Raw genomic sequence first — 26,221 nt, forward strand, 5'->3', positions numbered from 1 at the left:
TGGGCACTACCTCTTTTATGTGTTGAGGTTATAGTAAATTCGTATTGCTTTCAACTTATGTGGACTGCTTTCCTGAGAGTAAAAAAGTTATTCAGCATCCAGATTTTTTCTAACAACAATGTGAGTTTTGGCAGATTGTGAAATCATGTGGTATTTGTCTTTCTCTGACTGATTTATTTCACTTAGCATTATACTCTCTAGCTCATCCATGTCTTTGCAAATGGCAAGATTTTATTCTCTTTTGATGGCTGAATAATATTCCATTACACACACACCGACACACACGTACATACATATCACATATGCTTTATCCATTCATCCACTCATGGACACTAAGGTTGTTTCTGTATCTTGGCTATTGTAAGTAATGTTGTAATGAACATGTGGGTGCATTGATCTTTTCAAATTGTGTTTTCGTTTCCTCAGATAAATACCCAGAAGTGGAATTGCTAGAATATATGGTAGTTCTATTTTTAATTTTTTGAAGAACCTCCATACTCTTTTCCATAGTGGCCGTACCAATTTACATTCCTACCAACAGTGCTCAATGGTTCTCTTTTCTCCATATTCCTAGCAACACTTGCTATTTCTTTTCTTTTTGTTGATAACCATTCTAACAGGTTTGAGGTGATCCCTCATTGTGGGTTTTTTTTTTAAGATTTTATTTATTTATTTGACAGAGAGAGTGAGCGCAAGCAGGCAGAGGGGCAGGGAGAGGGAGAAGCAGGCTCCCCGCTGAGCAGGGAGCCCAATATGGGACTTGATTCCAGGACCCTGGGATCATGAACTGAGCCAAAGGCAGACGCTTAACCCACTGAGCCACCCAGGTGCCCCCCCTTGTTGTGGTTTTGATTCATATTTCACTATTTGATTAGTGATGCTGAGCATCTTTTCATATATCTGCTGACCATCTGTATGTCTTCTTTGGGGAAAAATGTCTGTCCAGGTCCTCTGTCCACTTTTTAATTGGATTGTTTTTTCCATCCCTTTGCTTTTAACCTATACGTGTCTTAACATTTAAAATGGTTTTCTTAGGACACCTGGGTGACTCAGTCGGTTAAAGCATCTGCCTTCAGCTCAGGTCATGATCCCAGGGCCCTGGTATTGAGTCCCGCATCGAGCTCCTTCCTCAGTGGGGAGTCTGCTTCTCCCTCTCCCTCTGCTGCTCCCCCTCCTTGTGCTCTCTCTCTCTAACAAATAAATACAACAAAATCTTAAAAAAAAAAAAAAAAGTGGTTTTCTTATAGACAACATATAGCTAGGTCTTATTTTTTGATCCACTCTGACAGTCTCTGTCTTAATTGGTGTATAGTTGGATTAATATCTATCATGTCACTGTTTCTATTTATTGGTTCTTTTTGTCTTCCACTTTTTTCTGCCTTTTGTGATTTTAATTGAGTGTTTTATGTGATTCCATCTTCTCTTCTTTCTTAACACGTAGATTATACTTTTTTACAGTCTTTAGCTGTTGCCCTAGAGTTTGTAATATATATTTACAATTAATACAGGTCTATTTTCAAGTAACACTATACTGCTTCACATATAGTACAAGTACCTTACAAAGACAAAATATTCTTGGAGCACCTGGGTAGCTAGTTAGTTAAATGTCAGCTCTTAGTTTTGGCTTAGGTCATGATCTCATGGGTTGTGAGATCGAGCCCCACATCAAGCCCCACATTGGGCTCCATGCTCAGTGGGGAGTCTGCTTGGGATTCTCTCCCTCTGCCCCTCCCCCCATGCATGCATGCTCACGCCCTCTCTCTAAAATAAATCTTTAAAAAGAAAAAAAATTATTTCTAAATAATGGATCCCTTATTTCATTAGGTTCCTTGTAAGAAATTTAGAACACCAGTTTGTAAGGGTAAACTCCACATGTGAGAGAAAACACAGAGCAAGGTAGCCCTGGAGCTGAGGAACAGCTTTGATTTTTGGTAGGATTTGCGAGTACACAGATTTCTGATCAACTTCGCACCGCTCCGTAATCTCTTATTTCTCTTTCTCTCTGTCAAAGATCTCACTTTCCTGGTGTCTGGGTTTATACATCATCATCATCTTGAAGTGAGAAGCATCAGTGAGAAGTTTGGGATTTTCACACCCCTGATATAATTTTGGTGGAGGTGGCAATGACAAATTTGTGTTGTGTTCCACACAGAGGAACTCGATTGAGGGCCAGAGGTCTGGTCCCAAGTAGCAAACCACTGCTCAGCTGCTTCAGGAAGACCGCCCTCTTGCCTCTGTGGTGCCCAGTGAGAATGGTCAGAATGGTGCCAGGAGTGATGCCATTTCCAGTTTCCTCACATGCTAACTGAACGTTTTGTTTTTTTGTTTTTTGTTTTTTTGTTTTTTTACTGTCATTCAACAGCTTTTGCGGCGCATCTTGAGTAGGATAAAACCCAGGCATTTTGTGAAGTTTAACCACTCAGGTTCCACTGTTCTTGTCACCACCAACTGGCTTTGTGACAGTAGCAAGAACTGGATTAATCCTGGATTGAACAGCTGAATACTTCCTCTTGTACATAGCCTTTCTGGAATACATAGCTGATTGGGAATATCTAATCTCTCTGACTAGGACTGGGTTTTGGCTGCAGTGGGGCTGCTCTTTCTTGGCGTTTTAGCCTTGAGGTTGCCCTTCTTAACCTTGGCACCAGTGTCAGCCTTCTTGGCTTCAGGTTTACTCTCCTTGGTATCTGACTTCTCAACTTTCTTACCTGCCACCTTGCAAGATGGGAAGGAAAATGAAATTTCTTAATTCCTCCCTCCAGTTCCTTGTATAATTGGAGTCATTTCATTTCACCTATATGTAAGCTTACATAATAGTGTGTGTGTATATATGCATACATAGTCAAATACACTGTTGCTATTATTATTTTTAACTGTTTTTCAAAAGATCAAAAAAATTTTTTAAATGTTTTTATTTTAGGGACACGTGGGTGGCTTAGTTGGTTAAGTGTCTGCCTTCGGCCCAGGTCATGATCCCAGGGTCCTGGAATCGAGCCCCACATAAGGCTTCCTGCTTAGTGGGGATCCTGCTTAGTGGGGATCCTGCTTCTCCTTCTCCCTCTCCCTCTGCCTGCCGCTCCCCCTGCTTGTGCTCGCTCGCTCTCTGTCAAGTAAATAAATAAAATCTTTAAAAAAAAGAAAGTTTTTATTTTACCTTGAGGAACTGCCAAATTGTTTTCTATAGTGGTTGCATCATTTTACAGTCCCACTGGCAATGCCCAAGGCTTCTAATTTCTCTACAATCTCACCAACATTTGAAGTTTTCCTTTTTTTTTTTTTTTTAATTTTTGTATAATAGCCATCCAAATGGATGTGAAGTGGTATCTCATTGTGGTTTTGATTTGCATTTCCCTGATGACTACCGATGTTTATTGAGCATGTTTTCACCTGCACATTGGCCCTTTGTATATCTTCTTTGGAAAAATGTCTGTTTAAATCCTTCATCAGTGGGGTGCCTGGGTGGCTTCAGCATCTGCCTTCAGCTCAAGTCATGATCCCAGGGTCCTAGGATCAAGCCCTGCATTGGGCTCCTTGCTCAATGGGGACCCTGCTTCTCCTTCTCCCTCTGCCTGCGGCTCTCTCTGCTTGTGTGCTCTCCCTTTACTCTCTCTCTCTCTCTGTCAAATAAATAAATAAAATCTTCAAAAAATAAAAAATAAATCCTTCATCAGGCTTTTATTTAGGCGTTTTTTTGTTTTTGTTTTTGACTTGTAGGAATTCTTTTTATATTCTGGATATTAATTCCTTATCAGATATATGGTTTGCAAATACTTTCTCCCATTTTATGACTTTTCACTCTTTTGAGACTGTCCTTTGCTATACAATAATAGTTGTTCATTTTGATTGGGTCCAATTTATTTTTTTTTAAACCTGTGCTTTGTCATACCCAGGCAAATCTCTACCAAATCCTTCACCATAAAATTTTCTCCAACTTTCTTCTAAGAGTTTTATAGTTTTAGCTGTTATGACCCATTTTGAGTCCATTTTATATATGATGTAAGATAAGATGTCCCGCTTTTTTTTTTTTTTGGATGTCAATATCCAGTTTTCCCAGCAACATTTTGGTAAAAGATTGTCTTTTCCCCATTTAATGGTCTTAGCAGCCTTGTCAAAAATCATTTGACCATATATGAGAAGGTTTATTTCTGGGTTTTCTATTCCATTGATATATATGTCTGTCTTTATGCCAGTACTGTTACTGAATGATGTATTACAGCTGTGAACCCAGGAAATGAACCAGTAAGCCCTGGTGCACTGCTGCGGCCAACTACTCCATCCCGGGAAATCCTGAGGAGGCTGGACAAATTGAAAACACAGCTCCTGGCTGGGCTTGCCAACACTGTTGCCTAACAAACTCAAATAAACTCATCACAAGAGAAGCTGATAACTCAAGAGATAAGAGTTTGGAAAAAAGAAGGGAGAAATTTATTTTGGGTGCCGACAGCTAGGGAAGGTGGCAGGCTCAAGCCTTAACAACCGACCTCTCTACCCACAAGATGGACACCTAGAGTTTTATAGACAGGGGTTAGGGGAATGTGCAAGAGAGCAGGTGGAGAGTGCATGATCATGGATGGGGGTCAGTATGTGTCCAGTGGTGATCATGGGCAGGGAAGGTGACATGTGGGGTGTCCTAGGCATTCCATTGCTATCAGGGCTTTTCTGGTCCGGTGGTTGGAATGTTCCAGTCATTGTCAACACCTCAAGAAACTGTGGTAAGAAATAACTGTTGGGGTCTATAGTCAAGCAAGAGGGCTTGCTAACGGTATCATACTAATTTGATTACTGTAGCTTTTTATTAAGTTTTGAAAGTAGGAAGTCTAAGTTCTTCAAATTTTTTCTTTTCAGCACTGTTTTGGCTATTCATGTTCCTTTGAAATTGCATATACATTTTAGAATGGGTTTTACTGTTTTTGTAAGAAAATCATGGGGATGTCAGTAAGGACACCATTGAATCTGTAGATCTCTTTGGGTACTATTGTCATCTCAACAGTACACATCTTTGAATCCATGGGCATAGAATATCTTCCCATTCATTTAAGTCGTCTTCAATTTCTTTCAGAATTTTTGGTACTTTTCAGTATATAAATCTTTAGCCTCTCTGATTAAGTTTATTCCTAAGTATTTCATTCTTTTTGGTGGTATTTGATTTTTTTTGTAGTTTTCAATTTTATTATGTTATGTTAGTCACCATACAATGCATCATTAGTTTTTGATGTAGTGATCCACGATCCATTGTTTTCGTATAACACCCAGTGCTCCATGCAGTACGTGCCCTCCTTAATACCCATCACCGGGCTAACCAATCCCCCCTTTCCCCTCCCCTCTAAAACCCTGTTTGTTTCTCAGGTCCATAGTCTCTCATGGTTCATCTCTCCCTCCAATTCCCCCCGCCCATTTTTCCCTTCCTTCTCCTAATGTCCTCCATGTTATTCCTTATGTTCCACAAATAAGTGAAACCATATGATAATTGACTTTCTCTGCTTGACTTATTTCACTTAGCATAATCTCCTCCAGTCCCATCCATGTTGATGTAAAAGTTGGGTATTCATCTTTTCTGATGGCTGAGTAATATTCCATTGTATATATGGACCACATCTTCTTTATCCATTCATCTGTTGAAGGGCATCTCGGCTCTTTCCACAGTTTGGCTATTGCGGACATGGCTGCTATGAACATTGGGGTGCATATGGCCCTTCTTTTCACTACATCTGTGTCTTTGGGGTAAATACCCAGGAGTGCAATTGCTGGGTCATAGGGTAGCTCTATTTTTAACTGTTTGAGGTACCTCCACACTGTTTTCCAAGGTGGCTGTACCAACTTGCCTTCCCATCAACAGTGTAAGAGGGTTCCCCTTTCTCCACAACCTCTCCCACATTTGTTGTTTCTTTCCCTGTCCATTGTTGCCATTCTAACTGGTGTAAGGTGGTATCTCAGTGTGGTTTTGATTTGGATTTCCCTGATGGCTAATGATGATGAACATTTTTTCATGTGTCTGTTAGCCATTTGTATGTCTTCTTCAGAGAAGTGTCTATTCATCTCTTCTGCCCACTTTTTGACTTGATTATTTGTTTTTTGGGTGTTGAGTTTGAGAAGTTCTTTATAGATCTTGGATACCAGCCCTTTATCTGTAGTGTCATTTGCAAATATCTTCTCCCATTCTGTGGGTTGCTTCTTTGTTTTGTTGACTGTTTCCTTTGCTGTGCAGAAGCTTTTTAACTTGATGAAGTCCCAAAAGTTCCTTTTTGCTTTTGTTTCACTAGCTTTTGGAGATGTATCTTGAAAGAAGTTGCTGTGGGCGATGTCAAAGAGGTTACTGCCTATGCTCTCCTCTAGGATTTGGATGGATTCCTGTCTCACATTGAGGTCTTTCATCCACTTTGAGTTTATCTTTGTGAATGGTGTTCGAGAATGGTCGAGTTTCATTCTTCTGCATGTGGCTGTCCAATTTTCCCAGCACCATTTATTGAAGAGACTTTTTTCCATTGCATGTTTTTTCCTGCTTTGTCAAAGATTATTTGACCATAGAGTTGAGGGTCCATATCTGGGTTCTCTATTCTGTTCCATTGGTCTGTATGTCTGTTTTTGTGCCAGTACCATGCTGTCTTGGTGATCACTGATTTGTAATATAGCTTGAAATCGGGCAACGTGATGCCCCCTGCTTTGTTTGTCTTTTTCAACATCTCCTTGGCGATTCGGGGTCTTTTCTGATTCCATACAAATTTTAGGATTGTTTGTTCCAGCACTTTGAAAAATGTCATTGGAATTTTGATCGGGATGGCAGTGAAGGTATAGATTGCTCTGGGTAGCATAGACTTTTAACAATGTTTATTCTTCCGATCCATGAGCATGGAATATTTTTCCATCTTTTTGTGGCATCTTTAATTTCTTTCATGAGTGTTTTGTAGTTCCTAGAGTACAGATCTTTTATTTCTTTGGTTAGGTTTATTCCGAGGTATCTTATGGTTTTTGGTGCTGTTGTAAATGGAATCGTTTCTCTAATTTCTCTTTCTACAGTTGCGTTGTTAGTGTATAAGGAAGCAACTGATTTCTGTGCATTGATTTTGTATCCTGCCACATTACTGAATTGCTGGATGAGTTCTAGTAATTTGGGGGTGGAGTCTTTTGGGTTTTCCACATAAAGTATCATGTCGTCTGCGAAAAGAGAGAGTTTGACTTCTTCTTTGCCAATTTGAATACCTTTTATTTCTTTTTGTTATCTGATTGCTGTTGCTAGGACTTCTAGTACTATGTTGAACAACAGTGGTGAGAGTGGGCAACCTTGACGTGTTCCTGATCTTAAGGGAAAAGCTCTCATCTTTTCCCCATTGAGGATGATATTTGCTGTGGGTTTTTCATAGATGGATTTTATGAACTTGAGGAATGTTCCCTCTATCCCTATACTCTGGAGAGTTTTAATCAGGAAAGGATGTTGTATTTTGTCAAATGCTTTTTCTGCATCAATTGAGAGGACCATATGGTTCTTCTCGCTCCTCTTATTAATGTGTTCTATCACATTGATTGATTGGCGAATGTTGAACCACCCTTGCATCCCGGGGATAAGTCCCACTTGGTCATGGTGGATGATCCTTTTAATGTATTGTTGGATCCTATTAGCTAGGATTTTGTTGAGGATTTTGGAATCCATATTCCTCAGGGATATTGGTCTGAAATTCTCCTTTTTGATGAGATCTTTGCCTGGTTTGGGGATTAAGGTAATGCTGGCCTCATAGAATGAGTTGGGAAGTTTTCCTTCTGTTTCTATTTTTTGAAACAGCTTCAGGAGAATAGGTATTATTTCTTCTTTGAATGTTTGGTAGAATTCCCCAGGGAATCCATCAGGCCCTGGACTCTTGTTTTTTGGGAGGTTTTTGATCACTGCTTCAATCTCGTTACTGGTTATTGGCCTATTCAGGTTGTCAATTTCTTCCTGTTTCAGTCTTGGCAGTTTATGTTTCCAGTAAGGCCTCCATTTCATCCAGATTGCTCAGTTTATTGGCATATAGTTGTTGATAATAATTTCTAATAATTGTTTCTATTTCCTTGGTGTTAGTCGTGATCTCTCCCCTTTCATTCATAATTTTATTAGTTTGGGTCCTTTCTCTCTTCTTTTGGATAAGTCTGACCAGTGGTTTATCGATCTTTTTTTTTTTTTTTAAAGATTTTATTTATTTATTTGAGAGAGAATGAGAGAGAGCACATGAGAGGGGGGAGGGTCAGAGGGAGAAGCAGACTCCCTGCCAAGCAGGGAGCCTGATGCGGGACTCGATCCAGGGACTCCAGGATCATGACCTGAGCCGAAGGCAGTCGCTTAACCAACTGAGCCACCCAGGCGCCCTGGTTTATCGATCTTATTAATTCTTTCAAAGAACCAACTTCTAGTTTTGTTGATTTGATCTACTGTGTTTCTGGTTTCTAATTCATTGATTTCTGCTCTAATTTTAATTATCTCTCTTCTAGTGCGTGGCTTAGGCATCGTTTGTTGCTTTTTCTCTAGTTCTTTAAGGTGTAGAGTTAGTTGGTGAATTTGGAATTTTTCTATTTTTTTGAGTGAGGCTTGGATGGCTATGTATTTCCCCCTTAGGACCGCCTTTGCAGTATCCCATAGGTTTTGGACCAATGTGGTTTTGTTCTCATTGATTTCCGTGAATTGTTTAAGTTCTTCTTTGATTTCTTGGTTAACCCAAACATTCTTGAGCAGAGTGGTCTTTAGCTTCCAAGTGTTTGAATTTCTGCCAAATTTTTTCTTGTGATTGAGTTCCAGTTTTAGAGCACTGTGGTCTGAGAATATGCAGGGAATAATCTCAATCTTTTGGTATCGGTTGAGACCTGATTTGTGACCCAGTATATGGTCTATTCTGGAGAAAGTTCCATGTGCGCTCGAGAAGAATGAGTATTCTGTTGTTTTAGGGTGGAATGTTCTGTAAATATCTATGAGGTCCATCTGGTCCAATGTATCATTCAAAGCTCTTGTTTCCTTGTTGATTTTCTGCTTAGATGATCTGTTCATTGCTGAGAGTGGAGTATTGAGGTCTCCTACAATTAACGTATTGTTATCAATATGACTCTTTATTTTGGTTAACAGTTGGCTTATGTAGATGGCTGCTCCCATGTTGGGGGCATAGATATTTACAATTGTTAGATCTTCTTGTTGATAATGATATAGTGTCCTTTAAGAATGATATAGTGTCCTTCTGTGTCTCTAATTACAGACTTCAGTTTAAAATCTAATTTGTCTGATGTAAGAATTGCTACCCCCGCTTTCTTTTGAGGTCCGCTGGCATGGAAGATGGCTCTCCATCCCTTCACTTTCAGTCTGGATGTATCTTTAGGTTCAAAATGAGTCTCTTGTAGACAGCATATGGATGGGTCCTGTCTTTTTATCCAATCTGCAACCCTGTGCTGTTTTATGGGAGCGTTTAGGCCATTCACGTTGAGAGTGATTATTGAAAGATATGAATTTATTGTCATCATGTTGCCCGTGAAGACGTTTTTTTATAGATTGTCCCTGAAAATTTCTGTTGTAGATCACTCTTGGGGTCTTTCTCCTTTTAGAGAACCCCCCTTAATATTTCTTGCAGGGCCGGCTTAGTGGTCACATATTCTTTCAGTTTCTGCCGGTCGTGGAAGCTCTGCATCTCTCCATCCATTCTAAATGAAAGCCTTGCCAGATAAAGTATTCTTGGCTGCATGTTATTCTCATTTAGTACCCTGAATATGTCTTGCCAGGCCTTTCTGGCTTGCCAGGTCTCTGTAGATAGGTCTGACGTTATTCTGATGTTCCTCCCTCTGTACGTAAGGAATCTCTTCCCCCTAACTGCCCTTAAGATGGTTTCCTTGGTTCTAAGATTTGCAAGTTTTACTATTACATGCCGGGGTGTTGGCCTGTTTTCCTTGATCTTAGGAGTGGTCCTCTCTGCCTCTAGGACTCGAATGTTTGTTTCATTCCCCAGATTAAGGAAGTTCTCAGCTACAATTTGCTCAAATACATCTTCTAGCCTTCTCTCTCTCTCCACTCCCTCCGGGATTCCAATGATTCTGACATTGGAACGCCTCATGGTGTCACTTATTTCTCTGTGTCTATTTTCATGGATTCTGAGTTGTTTTTCCCTGGCCTCCTCTTTTCCCTTTTTATCTATTATACTGTCTTCCAGATCGCTTATTCTCTCTTCTGTCTCAGTTACCCTAGCTGTTAGATTATCTAGATTGGAATGGATCTCATTGATAGCATTTTTAAGTTCTGCCAATTCCCCTTTCATTTCTGCCCTTAGAGACTCTATGTTGCCATTAATTGATTTCTCCATTCTAGCCATTGTCTTCACAATTGCTAGCCTGAATTCCATCTCCGACATCTTGGTTATATCTGCATCCATTTGTAAATTTGCAGCATAAATCATAATCTCTGAGTCTTTTCTGTTTTGGGGGCTCCTCCTCCTAGTCATTCTGTTGATGGGTGTTTGAGGGAATGTATAGAGTCTAAATTATTGACCAGAACCCAAGCAAGATGCACCTGTTTTCTTGGGACCTTAGGGTTTCTGGCCTCTTGTTTTCCCAGACTGTCTTCTGCGGGAGGGGCCTGCCATGCTGTTACTCAGGCAACCCGGTTTGGGTGGAGTTGCCCTGCGCCCCTGTGGCGGGGGATGGGCTCAGTGGGAATCAGTCTTTGGGGCTTTTGTTCTCTGGCGCCTTTCCCTGGCGGCTTTCCGCGTCTCTTCCGCGAGTCAGAGCAGAAGAGACTGTTTCCAACCCTCTGCCTCAGAGCAGAGAGACCTCAGTCTCTTCTTCAGTGAGCTCTCCAGGCCATACCATCTCCGTTTCTGTCCGTGTCGCTATAAACTGCAGCGTCCTGGGTTGTGCGCCCCTCTGCAGCGCTCCCAGTCCTACCTCCAGGTCGGCCCGTCTCTGCCCTTTGTGCTTCTAAAACCGCCATCAGCTCCCAGTTTGCGCGCGAGACTCCGCCGCTTGGGGTTTCCACTCCCAGGGGTTGCAGTTCACCGGCAGGACCCCAGCGCACCGGGTTTCCGTCTTGGAGGCTGCAGTTCGCGTGCGGGTGACTGTCGCTCTAGTTTCTGTTGGGGGGGGTGGGCTGCGATTCGCATGCGTGGGACCCCGCCAGTCTGGTTTTGCACCCCAGGGGCTGCCCTAAAGTCCTTTCCCGATGCTACCGGTCTGGTCTGCGAGTCTGTGCCCTGTCCCCCGGGCGGGAGGCTGTCACTCACCGGTGGTGTCGGATCTCCACGTCCAGGATCCCTCCCGCTGCCGTTTATCCTCCGATATCTGCCGGCAGAATCACGGCTCCCCGCTTCATACCTCAAAACCAACCACCTGCGATATTCTGTTTGTAGAGATCCAGATCTTCTTACATTTCAGGCTGGTTTCGTGGGTGCTCAGAGTGGTCTGGTAGATATCCAGCTCAATTCCGAGGACCAGTTGAAATAGGGTCCCCTACTCCTCTGCCATCTTTCCCCCTCCTTTGGTGGTATTTTAAATGGAATTGTTTTCCTTAGTTTCCTTTTCAAGTTGTGTGTTGTTAGTATATAGAAACACAACTGATTTTTGTTTGTTGATTTTGTGTTCTGTATTTGTTTACTAGCTCTAATGGTTTTTTGTGGCGTATTTAAAGTTTTCTACCTAAAAGATCATGTCATCTGTAAAGAGGGATAATTTTACTTCATCCTTTAGAATTTCGATGCCTTTTACTTCTTGCCTTTTTTCTGTGGCTAGAACTTCCAATTATATGTTGAATACAAGTGGCAAAAGCTGGCATCCTTGTTTTATTCTTAACCTTGGGGAGGAAACTTTCTGTCTTTCACCATAGAGTATTTTAGCTCTGGGTTTTTTTCTTACATGGCCTTTAGCATTTTGAAGAAATTTTTTTCTATCTCTATTTTTTAAATGTTTTTATCATGAAATGGTATTGAGTTTTGGCAAATGTTTTTTCTGCCTGTGTTGAGATGATTATGTGGGTTTTTTTCTCCTTTAACCTGTATTACGTTGAATTAAAATTCAGTGTAATACAGGTTAAAGGAGAACCAAGGAACCAAGGAACCATCCTTGCGTTCTAGAAATAATAATCGGTCATGGTGTACCTTCCTTTTACTATGGTAGTAAATTCTGTTTCATACTATTTTGATAATGATCTTCGGATTAGTATTTTTTTTAAGATTTTTTTTTCTTTTTATTTATTTGAGAGAGAGAATGAGATAGAGCATGAGAGGGGGGAGGGTCAGAGGGAGAAGCAGACTCCCTGCTGAGCAGAGAGCCCGATGCGGGACTCGATCCTGGGACTCCAGGATCATGACCTGAGCCGAAGGCAGTCGCTTAACCAACTGAGCCACCCAGGCGTCCCGCATTAGTATTTTTTATTGAAGTATAGTTAACATACAATGTTACATTAGGTCCATGTGTACAACATAGTGATTCACCAATTTCATGCATTACTCAGCACTCACCACAATAATTGTAGTCACCATTTGTCACCAAAGTTATTATAGTATTATTGACTATATTCCGTATGCTGTACTTTTATCTCAGTGATTTATATATTTTATAACTGTAAGTGCGTACCTCTTAATTCCCTTCATCTGTTTTGCCCATCCCCCCACCCATCTCCCCTCTGGCAACCACCTGTTTATTTTCTGTGTTTATGAGTCCATTTCTGTTGTTTTTCTTTGTCAGCAGAGATCCTTCAAAAGAACCAAAATGTACAAAGTGTGCCCTTCTAGAGGTAGACTCTCTCCTGAAATTCTCGTAGAGAACCCAAAGTATTTAGGATGAACCATAAAAATCGTTATACTTGAATGATTTTGGCTGGGCAAATGGCTCTTTCTTATGATTGAATCTAATCCATTTCCTCTGTTTTCAAAACTTTAAAAAATAGTTCCATTTCTACCATTTCCAATGTTCCTCAACATACTTACTGTTTTAGAAAGCACAATAAAAAAAAATGGGCTGTGTTAGAAATGTGAGATCCCAAGCTGGAAAACAATGAATTAACATATTTTATAGGCCTGTGTGTGTTGGGGTATGGATAATTTAATGACATAGTGTGCTTTTAAAATAAATTTTCCAAATTCCACTTGAACAAACTTATATTGCTTTGAATCATCTACTGCTTGAAGATTATTTTAAACATGTGAATTTTAACAGTTAGAAAACTAGCAAGATTCAAATCAAAACAACCTAACCAACTAAATGTCAGTTTTTAAATTAGAAAAGGGTTACAGTCAGACCTGGACTTCCTACTGACTTCTTTTAAGATATGAAATAATTCCATCCATTCCTTTTCTCACAAGCAAGTGGGTTCCTTAAGACAGTTTTGTGGGAAAGGCAAAACAATTTTACCTCTATCCTTCTAGGGTCTTGGCTGAGACCCTGAACACACATGCACGCACATATGCGCGCGCGCACACACACACACACACACACACACACACAAACAAACACAGTAATAAAACGACAGATTAACAAGAGAAGAAACAGAAGTTTAATACCTCCTGTATGCATGGGAGAGACCCAGGAAAACTGAATAACTCCCTGAAATAGGCCAACCCACCACCTTAAATACCATCTCCAGCTAAAGACAAAAGATGTTGGCTGTAGGGAGTCCGTTATGGGAGGCTATCAGGAAAAGTACAGTCATCAAGGGTAAGGTTGTTATACGGATTTAGGTCCCTGCCTTCTCCATTGATAGAAGTTTCTGGAGTTCAAGTGGTCCTTCTCTTCCTGGTACAGAGAGGGAGATGCCCTTACAATTGCAGGTTTCTCTTGTAAATGTCTCTTGCAAGAGGGTAACTTCTACTAGGTTTTCAGAGCTTTTGCTATGTCTGCTGTTTCTTAAAAATAATCAGACTAGGGACACCTGGGTGGCTGAGTCAGTTAAGTGTCTGCCTTCAGCTCAGGTCATGATCCTGGGGGCCGGGGATGGAGCCCTCAATCGGGCTCCTTGTCCGCAGGGAGTCCGCTTGTCCCTCTCCTTCTGTCCTGCTCATTCTCTCCGTCTCTCTCTTTCTCTTTCAAATAAATAAATAAAATCTTAAAAAAATAATAATCAGCCTAAAATAGTCTTTATGCCCAAAAGGGATATTTTAGGGTGGCAGATTCTGCTCCCCTTCCAATTCTTCCCCCTTTTTTTTCCCTACACAGGTACATGAAAACAAACTATTCTCAAAGAAGTATCATGTCTCAACCATATTCATTTAAACATCTACAGAAGTAAGTACTGACTGATTCCACGTGGACTCAGGTAAGCTCAGCTTTCTCCCGGGAGCTAAGAGTCCCTCTGTATCACCTTGTTCATCCTTGTTGACAGAATTGTGTGAATCTCCATCCCCTGGTGTCAGCTGTTGATGAAAGATCACACTCTCTTCGGGTAGTAACATCACTGCCCTTCATATACTCTTCCCTTCCACATTCACATACAGACTTTGGCTTAGCGGTCAGTCAGAACTAGGGATTGTGTCTGTAGTTACCATCCACTCCCTGGATAGTTCAAAATGCCCAGTTCTGTCCTCCACAGATAGCTCAGCAAACCCATGTGGAGCTTACACAGGAATCTTTTGTTTCTGGTTTTAAGCATGAGAACAGATTTGACTTATCAGAGGGAAGATGACGAGAAGCATAAAATGATACAGTCAGTCTGAACTTGATGATTCCTGCATGTTCCCTAAATGCAAACTGGGGATAAGGATCTAACACAACCCCATCTCCTGCTACCTAGTGTGCTCCTGTGAATTTTGTAAATTGTTACTAAAACATTATGAGGTTGATATGTTCATGCTGGTTTTACAATTGAGAAAGCTGGGGCTTAGAATGCCAAGTACCAGAGGGGCATGAAGCATTTTTGAGGTTGATTTGTTCATTACCGGGACTGTGATGTGCTTTTACAGATAGACAAGTGTGCCAAAACTTCTCAAACTGCTTTAAACACATGAGTTTCTTGTGTGCCAGTTACACCTCATTAAAACCAGAAAAGACAAACAGAATGCTACATAGTACGTCCAAAGTAGAACAAACAGAAAACGGTACTTCTGTCTTCTCACCTCTGAAGCATGTTCTTACTCAGCCATGCTGCAGAGTCCTCTGGGAGGTCACTGGCATGGAAGGAGAGGGAATGAAGGAAGATAACAGGAATTTTGGTTGTTCTTAGAAGGTTAGCAGCTCCTCTTGATGTGCCAACCAACTTAAAGAGAAAATGAAGCCCAAACTACGGTATTTTGATTCCAAGTTGCCCAGTTGATCTGCTCCATCACTGTTCCTGGGGGTAGAGATGCTGGGAACACTGGCAGGTTCGCTCCCCACCCGGTGAGATCTCCTCTCAAAGGGAAAATTCTGTACCACAGCCACGGGTCACACCTTTAGTATGAAGGCAGCTGTTAGTCAAAGGAGATTAGGATGACTGTCAGACTTGGAAAAATAGAGAAATAGTGCAAACTCAAAACCGCTAAGCTGTAACCTCCCTTGGGGCTCCAGTTGTGAATGTCTTACAGTTCTAACCCCATGTGGCATATAGAAGATGCTCCATGATAGTTTTGGAATAAATGATTGAATGATTTGTCAACTCTAAAAATTAAATCCAAGTCACTCTTTTATCACTATATTTAGATTCCAAAGTTACAACACGATAGATATGGCAAAATATTTCATTTGGAAAAAAGTATAAATGAATACTTAAAATGTGGAAATGATCTAAAGATTTCAATTACCTTTGCTTCCCCGATGAGATAAAATTGTATCATTTACATCACAATCAACTATTATCTGTAACTGCATTTTGCAATAAACCTCTGCCTTTTATTAGGGGCAGATTTATCTGCATTAGCAGAAAAAAATAACATCACATTAGCTTTCAGGTTTTTCTGCTTCTTTCCCCACAAAACTGAGCTAATCATAACTCACCTAAAGAAATATTACTCCCACTTTTATAAATATTCATGATTAGTTATATTTCCATACTGACTGAAGAATAGTGGAAGTTTTAGACAGGCTACCTACATTATATGTTATAGGACATGAATCAAGTAAATCATGAGGTATGCCAATATAATTTTAAAAATGGTAAGAAAATTTTATTTTCTACTCTCCCACTTAAAACTGTTAATTTTTTTTAAGATTTTATTTATTTATTTGACACAGAGAGACACAGTGAGAGAGGGAACACAGGCAGGGCGAGTGGGAGAGGGAGAAGCAGGCTTCCCGCAGAGCAGGGAGCCCGATGCGGGGCTCGATCCCAGGACCCTGGGATCATGACCTGAGCCGAAGGCAGACGCTCAATGACTGAGCCACCCAGGCGCCCCAAAACTGTTAGTTTAAATTAAAGAAAGAATCATTTTATTCCTTAATGAGGGAGACTTACAGACATTTAAATGCTATTTATTTTCAGCAAAAGGCACAGATTTTTTCTTGTCACTTCTCCAGGCCACACCATGTTTGTTTGATAGATAGTATCAATTCACTGGGTTTGGAGATTTGAAGCTGTTAACTTTCAAAACCTCGCTCTTGGCGGACAAGTTCAATCAGTATAATGAGCACAGTGAGCCGTGGAATTGTTATGTTGCATTATGCGGTGATATAATTTATTCCTCGAAACACCAAAAAATGAACAAATACATTTCTGAGGCACAAGAACATGTATTCTACTTTGTAGGCTAAGATTAATTTAACATGACCAATAAGGTTTCAGAGTCATATTGGGAAAGTGCCCCTGTCTAGATAGCTCAGGTGTAAAGCTTATGATATTATGAGGGAACAGAGGATAGTCTGCAAAAGGTAGCACAACTGGGACTGCAATGGAGAATTTCATGGTAAGGAACCCATTGCTATAAAATTATTGAGCCCCTTTTCTTTTCTGTCTTTGTTGGGGAGATTCTGCCATTCCCTGAGTTCTTTTGTTTTAGAAATGTACTGATGGTAGAGTTTGAACTTCTGATTGTTTAAAAAAAAAAAAAAACAACCAGCTAATTGGATTGTAATAATCCATCAAATTGCTTCTACAATCCTTTGAAGAAAGGCTTAAACTCTGTTTTCTTTATTTGTTGTCTCTGTTGAATAGTAACAATATTAGGCTTCTTGACTTGTGTTTTTTTTTCCCCTTTACCATTTTCCTACAGTGAGATTCTTTCCAACTTAATCCTCTAATCTGTAATTAGCAGTGGATAACATCTTGATTCTCTCTCTCTCGGTTTCTTTTGCATACACGAAACGATGTGATTAGTAATATGCATTTAGTAATCAATTTTTTTAAAATGTGAAATGTGGAAGAATTTGGTTTATTGTCCTGCCTGGCTTCCCTATACTAATCCTCCTACCTCTTACCAAAGGGGGAAATTAAGGCAAAGATAATTCGCTTTTGATCCTGAAGGGGCCAGAGTGTGCAGTGCAATGCAGTTTTAGGCCTTAGGCGGACCCTATTTGCATAGATGAAGCCATAGAAATGAGAAGGAAGGAGGGAAGGGAAAGGCAACCAGGAGAACCCGCTTCAAAAGCATTGAGAATGCAGTCGGGCGCTCTGCGGGTGTTGAGCACCCTGGGTGTTGGAGTCACCAAGAGGTCGGTGGAGGATGTGCACGGGCGGTAGATTTACGCAGCATGTGACGCTGATTAGAGAATAAGCCGGAAAAGAGGTAATTACAGCTGAGGATGACAGGTTGACGACCACAACCGAGAATGTGCAAACGCGCACACAGCGGGCCAGGGTCGCTCTCCACAGGCCGTGGCACCGAGCCTCGGGGGACTGGGCCCAGCTCGAGCCTTTCGGTCGGGTCTCGAAGTCTCATCTTGGAAACAGACAAGTTGCCACAGTCCCATCTTTCCCTCTGGAATTACTTCCACGGCATTAAAACGCAGTCATGCTTGATAAGGGCGGCGGTGCAGCCGGCGTCCCAGGCTCTCGCCGGACAGCTGCTTGCACGTCTCACGCGCTGATTGCGGTTGGCAGGTCCAACAGGCAACCGAGTTAGGGCCCTGCCCGCGGAATTCGAGCGGGAGCCTTCCGGGCTTCGCCCCTGCACCTTTGCGCATCCGGGCAAAGCATGCCCTCCGGGCCGAAGAGCGCCCCGCGGCGCGGCTTCTGGCTCTGGGTCGGCCGCGTGCTGAAGGAACTGGGCAAGTCTGCAGTTACGGTGGGTGCGCCCCATTTACGGCTTCAGAATACGGAAAGGGAGGGATTTGCATCCTGCCCCGGGGAGAACTTTCACAAGACATCAGGGCACCTGCTCTAGTGTCCTTATGTCACCGGACTGGCCCACACTGGGGGGCTCTCCTGCCAACTCCAGTCCCCTGTTCTGCTCTCGCCCGTTTCGTCGGGTCTGGTTAGCACACCGCTTAGGAATTCGTAGTATCATTAACGTTTCAAGGTCTAACGTGGGTCTCTAAGATCTTAAATCTTTTTATTTGGCTTTCTCTCCCTAGTGAAAAAAAAAAGTCTATTAAAATAAGAATCACACCAAGTATGAAAATATTAGATATGTGTATGAGATATATGTGTATATATTTTATATATATGACGTATTTAGAATATATACATGTATATATCTACAGTACGTGTATATGAAAGCCCCACTATGTGAAAAGACCTTTAGTAGGTATCTCAGATAAAATTAAGATGCATGATAAAGGTTTCTTTCTTACAGGAGTGTAAAATTTATCTGGAAATGTACTTAAATACTTAAATTGAGAATTAAGTGATAGGGTAGTATGAATGATAACAGTAATTATTATTACAATAGTACACATTTTTCTTTATAAATTGCCTTTGCTTATTCATATATCTAGGGAAATATTGTTAACAGACTACCCCTTTCTTAAACGAGTGCAGCGACCATGAATATTTTGTGAGTTATTTCGAGTTTTATTTAACAAGAATGAAAAAGCAAATCAAAATAAAGGCATCTTTTGTCCCTTGCAAATTGGTGTAAAACCTTTTCAATGAACCCATCATTTTAGTGAACACAGGCTATCTCCTCCTCTATAGTTGTCTGAAATACTAGGACAAGTTCTAATATTGTGCATAACATGTAGCTGGTTTAGGAAGCTGTTTTGTTGTTGTTGTTCTAAATCACAAGTTCTTGTAAAAGCCATTAAACTTTAAAAACCAAGGTCTCCAGGATATTTTCCAGAAGAAAACCTACTTTTTGCTAAAGGAGAAAAAAATTACCAGTAAGCAGGGAAAGGGGTATAATGGCTGTGCATAACCTGGAAGGGCATAAACCGGAAGGCAGAACTGACCCTGTCCTGAGTTGGCTTGCTATGAAAAAGACCAAGGACCAGAAGGTAGGATCCAAGGGGGGGTTGTGGTTATGTCTCCCGGAGTAACTTGATTTGCCTTAAAGAGTGAACAAGTAGTCATAAGTAACCATTGAAAGGGGTTTATATTACAAACAGGAACAAGTCCTATTCCTGTATTACTTCAAGTGATCCATTTATTTTTTGATATTGAAGATTAGCAAGGAATATTGATCATTTGACTCCCAAAAAGTATAATTTAGATTTTACCCGTAACATTTTTCCAGCTAGTAAAATATACGAAATCTTTAATTTTTTTTTTAAGATTTTATTTATTTATTTGACATAGAGAAAGAGAGAGAACACAAGCAAGGAGAGAGGCAGGCACAGGGAGAGGAAGAAGCAGACTCCCCACTGAGCAGGGAGCCCGATGCGGGACTCGATTCCAGGACCCTGGGATCATGACCTGAGCTGAAGGCAGACGCTTAACCGTCTGAGCCACCCAGGCGTCCCTGAAATCTTTAATTTTTTATAGTGCTGTGTAGGTATTTATAATAGTACCTGAAAATCTAGAAAGTCATCCATCCAATATTCTATTTAGAGTAGACTTGGTTAAAGAAAACTTAGTGATGTAAATTTGATAGACCACAAACTTCGGCATTAGGTGACAGAATGTAACTTGTATTGTCTTTCCACAAATTGATTTCTATCACAGCGTACTCTACCCCACTCCCTTGTGCTCTCTGATGTAATAATGGTGACATTATTATTAATAGGATCTTACCATCATCTCCAGATAAGCCTAGTTACTTTGGTGATTTCTCAGTCATTTAAGCTTTAAGTCAAATTCAGGATTTGGACTCCAACTCTTTGGGATTGATGTTTGACCCTCCTGGCTTACACAAATGCTACTGTGTCACTGGTGGGGAGGCAGCATTTGTTTCTCCATCTTGTTCTCTGTTGGTCCCCTGCTGGCATCTAAAGTGCTAGAACTTAGGAGTCTGGTCTTTAAGTTTGTTTCCTCTCACCTTGCCATCAAGAAGAAATTCACAAACTCAACTGAATCCCAGAGCAAGTCCAAACTGCACCCTTTGTTGCTTCATTCCATTGGACTAGCTTTGACATCTCCAAATCTGCCAGCAAGTTCTCTCTCAACTAATGTGCATGTTCTCTTGGGGTACCACTTGAGCTTTTGAATGCTCTCTGTTATCTGTTTGGAACCATGGCCAATTAAGAGGGAAAGAGGAGAGTCGTTGCCCCTTATACCTGGAACATGCCACGCCACCATTTCTAAATCTCGTGATTCTTCAGGGGAATATCTACAAAGATGTTAAGCATCTTTTTATGTACCTCTTGGCCATTTGAATATCTTCTTTGGAAAAATAACTATTCAGATTCCCTGTGCATTTTTAGTCAGATTGGGTGTTTTTTTGTTGTTGTTCTTTGTTTTGTTTTTGCTTTTCCTTTTAAGTTGTAGGAGTTTTTTGTATTTTAACCCTCTATCTCATACATTCCATTCCATGGGTTCCATTTTCATTTTGTCTATTGTTTCATTTGCTGTGCAGAAGCTTTTTGGTTTGACATGGTCCCACTTGTTTGTTTTTGCTTTTGTTGCTGGTACTTTTTGTGTCAGATCCAAAAAGTCATTGCCAAGACCAATGTCAAGGATCTTTTTCCCTATGTTCACTTCTTGAAGTTTTATGGTTTCAAGTCTTGTATTTAAGTCTTTATTCCATTTCAAGTTAATTTTTGTGACTGGTATAAGATATGGGTCCAATTTCATTCTACTACATGTGAATATCCAGTTTTCCCAGCACCATTAATTGAAAAGACTGTCCTTTTCCCATTGAGTATTCTTGGCTTCTTTGTCAAATATTAGTTGACCATATATGCAAATGTTTATTTCCAGGCTCTCAATTCTGTTACATTAGTCTGTGTCTATTTTTTTTTTAAAGATTTCATTTATTTATTTGGCAGAAAGAGACACAGCGAGAGAGGGAACACAAGCAGGGTGAGTGGGAGAGGGAGAAGCAGGCTTCCCATGGAGCAGGGAGCCTGATGCTGGGCTCGATCCCGGGACCTGGGATCATGACCTGAGCTGAAGGCAAATGCTTAATGACTGAGCTACCCAGGCGCCCTTGTTTCTATTTTTATTTTTTAAGATTTTATTTATTTCACTTGAGAGAAAGAGGGAGACAGAGAGAGCGAGCCTGAGTAGGGGGGAGGGGCAGAGAGAGAGGGACAAGCAGACTCCCCCCTGAGTGTAGAGCCCAATTCAGGGCTGGATCCCAGGACCCCAAGACCATGACCTGAGCTGAAATCAGACGCTTTACCCACTGAGCCAGCCAGACGCCCCAGTCCATGTCTATTTTTTATGCCAGTACCACACTGTTTTGATTACTGTAGCTTTGTAATATATTTTGAAATCAGGAAGTTCAGTGTATCCAGCTTTGTTCTTTCTCAAGACTGCTCTGGCTATTCAGGGTCTTTTGTAGTTTCATAGGAATATTAGGATTGTTCCTCTATTTCTGTGAAAAATGCCTTTGGAATTTTGTTAGGGATTACCCTGAATCTGTAGATGACTGTAAGTAATATGAACATTTTAACAATATTAATTTTCTGAATCATGAACATGGGCTATCTTTCCATTTATTTGTATCTTTTTTTTTTTTTAAAGATTTTATTTATTTATTTGACAGAGAGAGAGTGAGAGCAGGAACACAAGCAGGGGGAGTGGGAGAGGGAGAAGCAGGCTTCCCGCTGAGCAGGGAGCCCGATGTGGGACTCGATCCCAGGACCCTGGGATCATGACCTGAGCCGAAGGCAGACGCTTAATGACTGAGCCACCCAGGCGCCCCTATTTGTATCTTTTTAAATCTCTTTCCTCAGTGTCTTATTTTCAGTGTGTGGATTTTTTTTACATCCTTGGTTAACTTTGTTCCTATGTATTTTACTGTTTTTGATGCTATTATAGTTAAGATTGTTTTCTTTATTTCTTTTTCAGATATTTTAGTGTATAGAAATATAACTGATTTTGTGTGGTGATTTTACTGACTGCTTTGCAAGAGAAATACCTTCCTTTAACTCTGTTAGGGATTCTGAGGCTTGCTCAGATCTTTACTATGGCTACGTCTACTCCACACTTCTTATTTAAAAATACTCTTAAGATTCTATACCTTTTATCACTCCTGCAGAGCCAGGCTGGGTGCTAATAGCCTCCTGGTTGCTCACTTCTCAAGCATGTTATTTTATTATATCATGGATCACCTCATGCTATATCTGGATGGAAAGTCTTCTTCTTCCCCCACTGGACATGAGCTCCTTTAAGTTAGGCTTTTGTATTCTTCATCTTCATACTCTAATTTTGGACAATTCCTGGCACACTATTGCAGCTGATCTGTAATTATTGATGAAATAAATAAAATGAAGATTCAGAGTTATAAACAGCCTCAAACCCACAGATGCATTATCATATGGGGATTTTTCAGAAACCTGTCTGTGGCATACATTCATTACTAATGGAGTACATACTGATGTTAATTTTCTGGAATTCAGTTTTGAAGTATATATCAAGAACTTTGAAATATTATTATTCTTTTAGCCATAAATTCTGCCCCTAAAAAGCAGTCTTCAGAAGGAAATCATTAGGGGCACTTGGCTGGCTCAGTCAATAGAGCATGTGACTCTCGATCTCGGGGTTGTGAGTTCGAGCCCCACGTTGAGTGTAGAGATTACTTAAAAATAAAATCTTTAAAAAAAGTCATGAGGGCGCCTGGGTGGCTCAGTTGGTTAAGCGACTGCCTTCGGCTCAGGTCGTGATCCTGGAGTCCCGGGATCGAGTCCCGCATCGGGCTCCCTGCTCAGCAGGGGGTCTGCTTCTCCCTCTGACCCTCTTCCCTCTCGTGCTCTCTGTCTCTCATTCTCTCTCTCTCAAATAAATAAATAAAATCTTTAAAAAAAAAAAAAAAAAAAAAATCATGAGATGCCCAAATAAGGTTTTTTTTTTTCAGTTTTAAGTGATGACTACTCAACCCTAAATAATTCAAGCAAAAAGTGGAAATGTGGCTGCTCCTAAAGTTAGAAAGAATACTAAGGAAGTTCACAAAATTGAAGGAAGAGTTGCAATACCGCCAGGGCCCAAGGTCAGGCAGTAATAACCAGAATATGCCAGGACTGTCCTGGACTCCATCTATCATTTTACTTGACTTCATTCTTCAGATGGGTTTCCTCGCAAGAAGAAAACATGGCCCCCAACAGCAGCAGAGTCCCATCCTCCCTACTTTAGCAACTCCAGAGGTAAAAGAGCATTTCTTCTCCTATTCTCCTAACATCTCTCTATCAACCCAGAAAATGTCTTAGATTAACCTACTTAGGTAATGATAACACCTCTTGACTAATCACTGTTTCTAAGAGAGTGTGATGGAGACTGTTGGTGAGCCAAGACAAGGATAGTAGATGACTAAAAAGATAAATATACTAATAAAGCATATATCTGCTATGAATCAGAGAATTATGTTGCAGTACATGCACTACATTACAATATTTAAAAATGTTAAAAACAGATTCGTAACTATAGCGAGATAGTTAAATAAATTATGTATTACTAGAATACAATAAAACATTATATAAACAATAAAATTGATTTTACAGAATGCTTAAGGATATGAAAAGATGGTCATGATAACGTAGCAAAAACAAAAAGATATAAAATATTTGTAGTAAACACACAAAAATAAAGTTCTCTGTAAAGTATAGAACTCTAGGTTATCTTACTTGTTTATCGTTTTCTAGATTTTCTGAATTTTCTTTTTTTTTTTTTTAAAGATTTTATTTATTTATTTATTGGAGAGCGAGCGAGAGAGAAACAGCATGAGAGAGGAGAGGGTCAGAGGGAGAAGCAGGCTCCCCGCCGAGCCGGGAGCCCGATGTGGGACTCGATCCCAGGACCCTGGGATCATGACCTGAGCCGAAGGCAGTTGCTTAACCAACTGAGCCACCCAGGCGCCCCTCCGAATTTTCTATACTAATCATCAATTTTACAAAAAAAGCATTTTAAAATACATGATAAGTATCAGGAAATAGAGTGTCCTGGCTGATCTTAGGGCTGTAAAATAAGAGTTTGTAGGCCTGGTAAAGAAGCCATATGGAAATACAGTAGTGTTTGTTTTACTACCATTTTTTCTTGTAGTTCCAAGTGTTTGAAGCTTAGGGTTTCAGGAAGGGTCTGTTTATGCAAAGCCAGATGGAAAATGGAAGAAATCATGTGAATACTTCAAGTCAAGAAAATACCATAGCCTCCATTTGTTGGATATTTCAGATAAACAGTATTTGAATTCCATAGGTGTGGAATTGCCTCATTGTTCCGTTTGTAGCTCACTTGGGGGAAGAGATAAAGCCTCAAGTTCTCCTGATGCCTATGATCCTTACGAGGTGCTTACTGAACATAATGTCTTTACTTATTTTGATTTTTTTTCTTCAGGTTTAAATAACATAAGCTGAATAATGGGGAATAAAGTGGTGAAGAGCCAAATATGTAAAAGCACTTGATATCAAATAATCCCAGGGAATTAACTAGCACATTAAACTAGCATCTGGAATTTGCTATGACAAACATATGCCACTTTCCTGTGGCTGTGTGACTGTGTCTTTCTTAAACATATGATATAGAAGCTGTTTTTAACATTTGTATTTCTGATTGACTGTGTCTTTCTTAAACATATGATATAGAAGCTGTTTTTAACATTTGTATTTCTGATCACACGTTGGACATTGTGCTTCAGATGATCAATGAATGCTAAATGAAAGAAATTAGTGGATCGTTTGGTCCTTTTTTGTGGCTTTCAAAAGACTAGAGGGATTTTTTAGCAGTATGTTACCCATAATACACATATTCATTAATTTATTCTCACAAGAAAATATTAGAACGACCCAGAGAACATTTGGTATATTTAGCCTCTGTTTTTTTTGCGTGCTCCCTCTTCCAAAAACTTTTTAATGATAAAATCACCGAGATGGAGACCATGTATTCTAAGGCTTTAGGCTAATGTTTCTTAAGCATCCTTCAAATCTACCTCAAATAAGCCCCACTGGATCTAGGGGGAATGTGTAGACATAGATATTGGCAGCTCTGATCCTCACAGAAGAGGAGCGAGTCCACTGCCTCCACCTGCCACAAAGGAAGGCTCCTGCCAGTCTGCTCTCACTTCGGGAGACCTGCCCTCACTTCTCGGGGGAAGAACAGATCATATGGTTAGCTCATCTTACACATGAGGTACTTGATAAGGCCATAAAAACCTAGAACTACAGGGTTTCATTTTCATAATTACCAAACAAGTCCCTTTAATAAAGGAAGAGAACTCTGCCTTTCTGCAACTTGACAAGTAAAGCTTTATTTTCTCATCTTTTACTGTCTCCAATGTGCTTACCAATGGAAAGACGGAGCTCAAGTGTGACTGTCACAAAGGCCAGCCTCGGGCTGTGCTGTAATTACACTGGCTAGTGGGCCAGTGTGTGCAGGGCAAGGCTAAGGGCTCGCTTTGGAAGCCATTCAAGTTTCACACTGTAGCATTTAGAAAGGGAAGCTAGAGATACAGAGACATTTTAAAGGCCGTTAAAGAGAGCAAATGTATGGGGAGAGGAATACAGTGTGCTAAGAATTGTAAAAACCTTTGGTCCTTTTAAAATTTGCACAGTTTTTATGAGAGAGCAGTAAGAGAGGGCAGGAAAGAAACACTGCTTGTTTGGCAGCAGGCTTTAGCATGAACGCTGAGTCTGCAATACCACTGCTTATTCTCTGAAGGGGACTCTGGTAAGTCTTCCACTTGGGCACATCTTTTTTTTTTTTTTTTTTTTGGTCTAATGAAAAAGAACAAATGGTAGTCCCCTGAAGAATAAAAATAAGATGTTATTTTTATTTTTTTATTTTATTTTATTTTTTTTTCCATTTTCTTTTTTTTTTTTTTTTTGTGGTGAAAAAATTTAGATTTAGCCAGCTGGTCTCAGT

General features: G+C 40.4%; 1 pseudogene; it reads right to left on the bottom strand.

The window, feature by feature from the left end:
• Positions 1 to 1,840: 1,840 nt before the first annotated feature.
• On the bottom strand, positions 1,841 to 21,001 carry LOC123843622 (large ribosomal subunit protein eL6-like; annotated as a pseudogene).
• Between the last annotated feature and the right edge of the window lie 5,220 nt (positions 21,002 to 26,221).

The sequence above is a fragment of the Mirounga angustirostris genome, unplaced genomic scaffold (assembly GCF_029215605.1).
Source record: "Mirounga angustirostris isolate CCGP_5_RB_7025 unplaced genomic scaffold, mMirAng1.0.hap1 SCAF_11, whole genome shotgun sequence".
Classification (NCBI taxonomy): Eukaryota; Metazoa; Chordata; class Mammalia; order Carnivora; family Phocidae; genus Mirounga; species Mirounga angustirostris.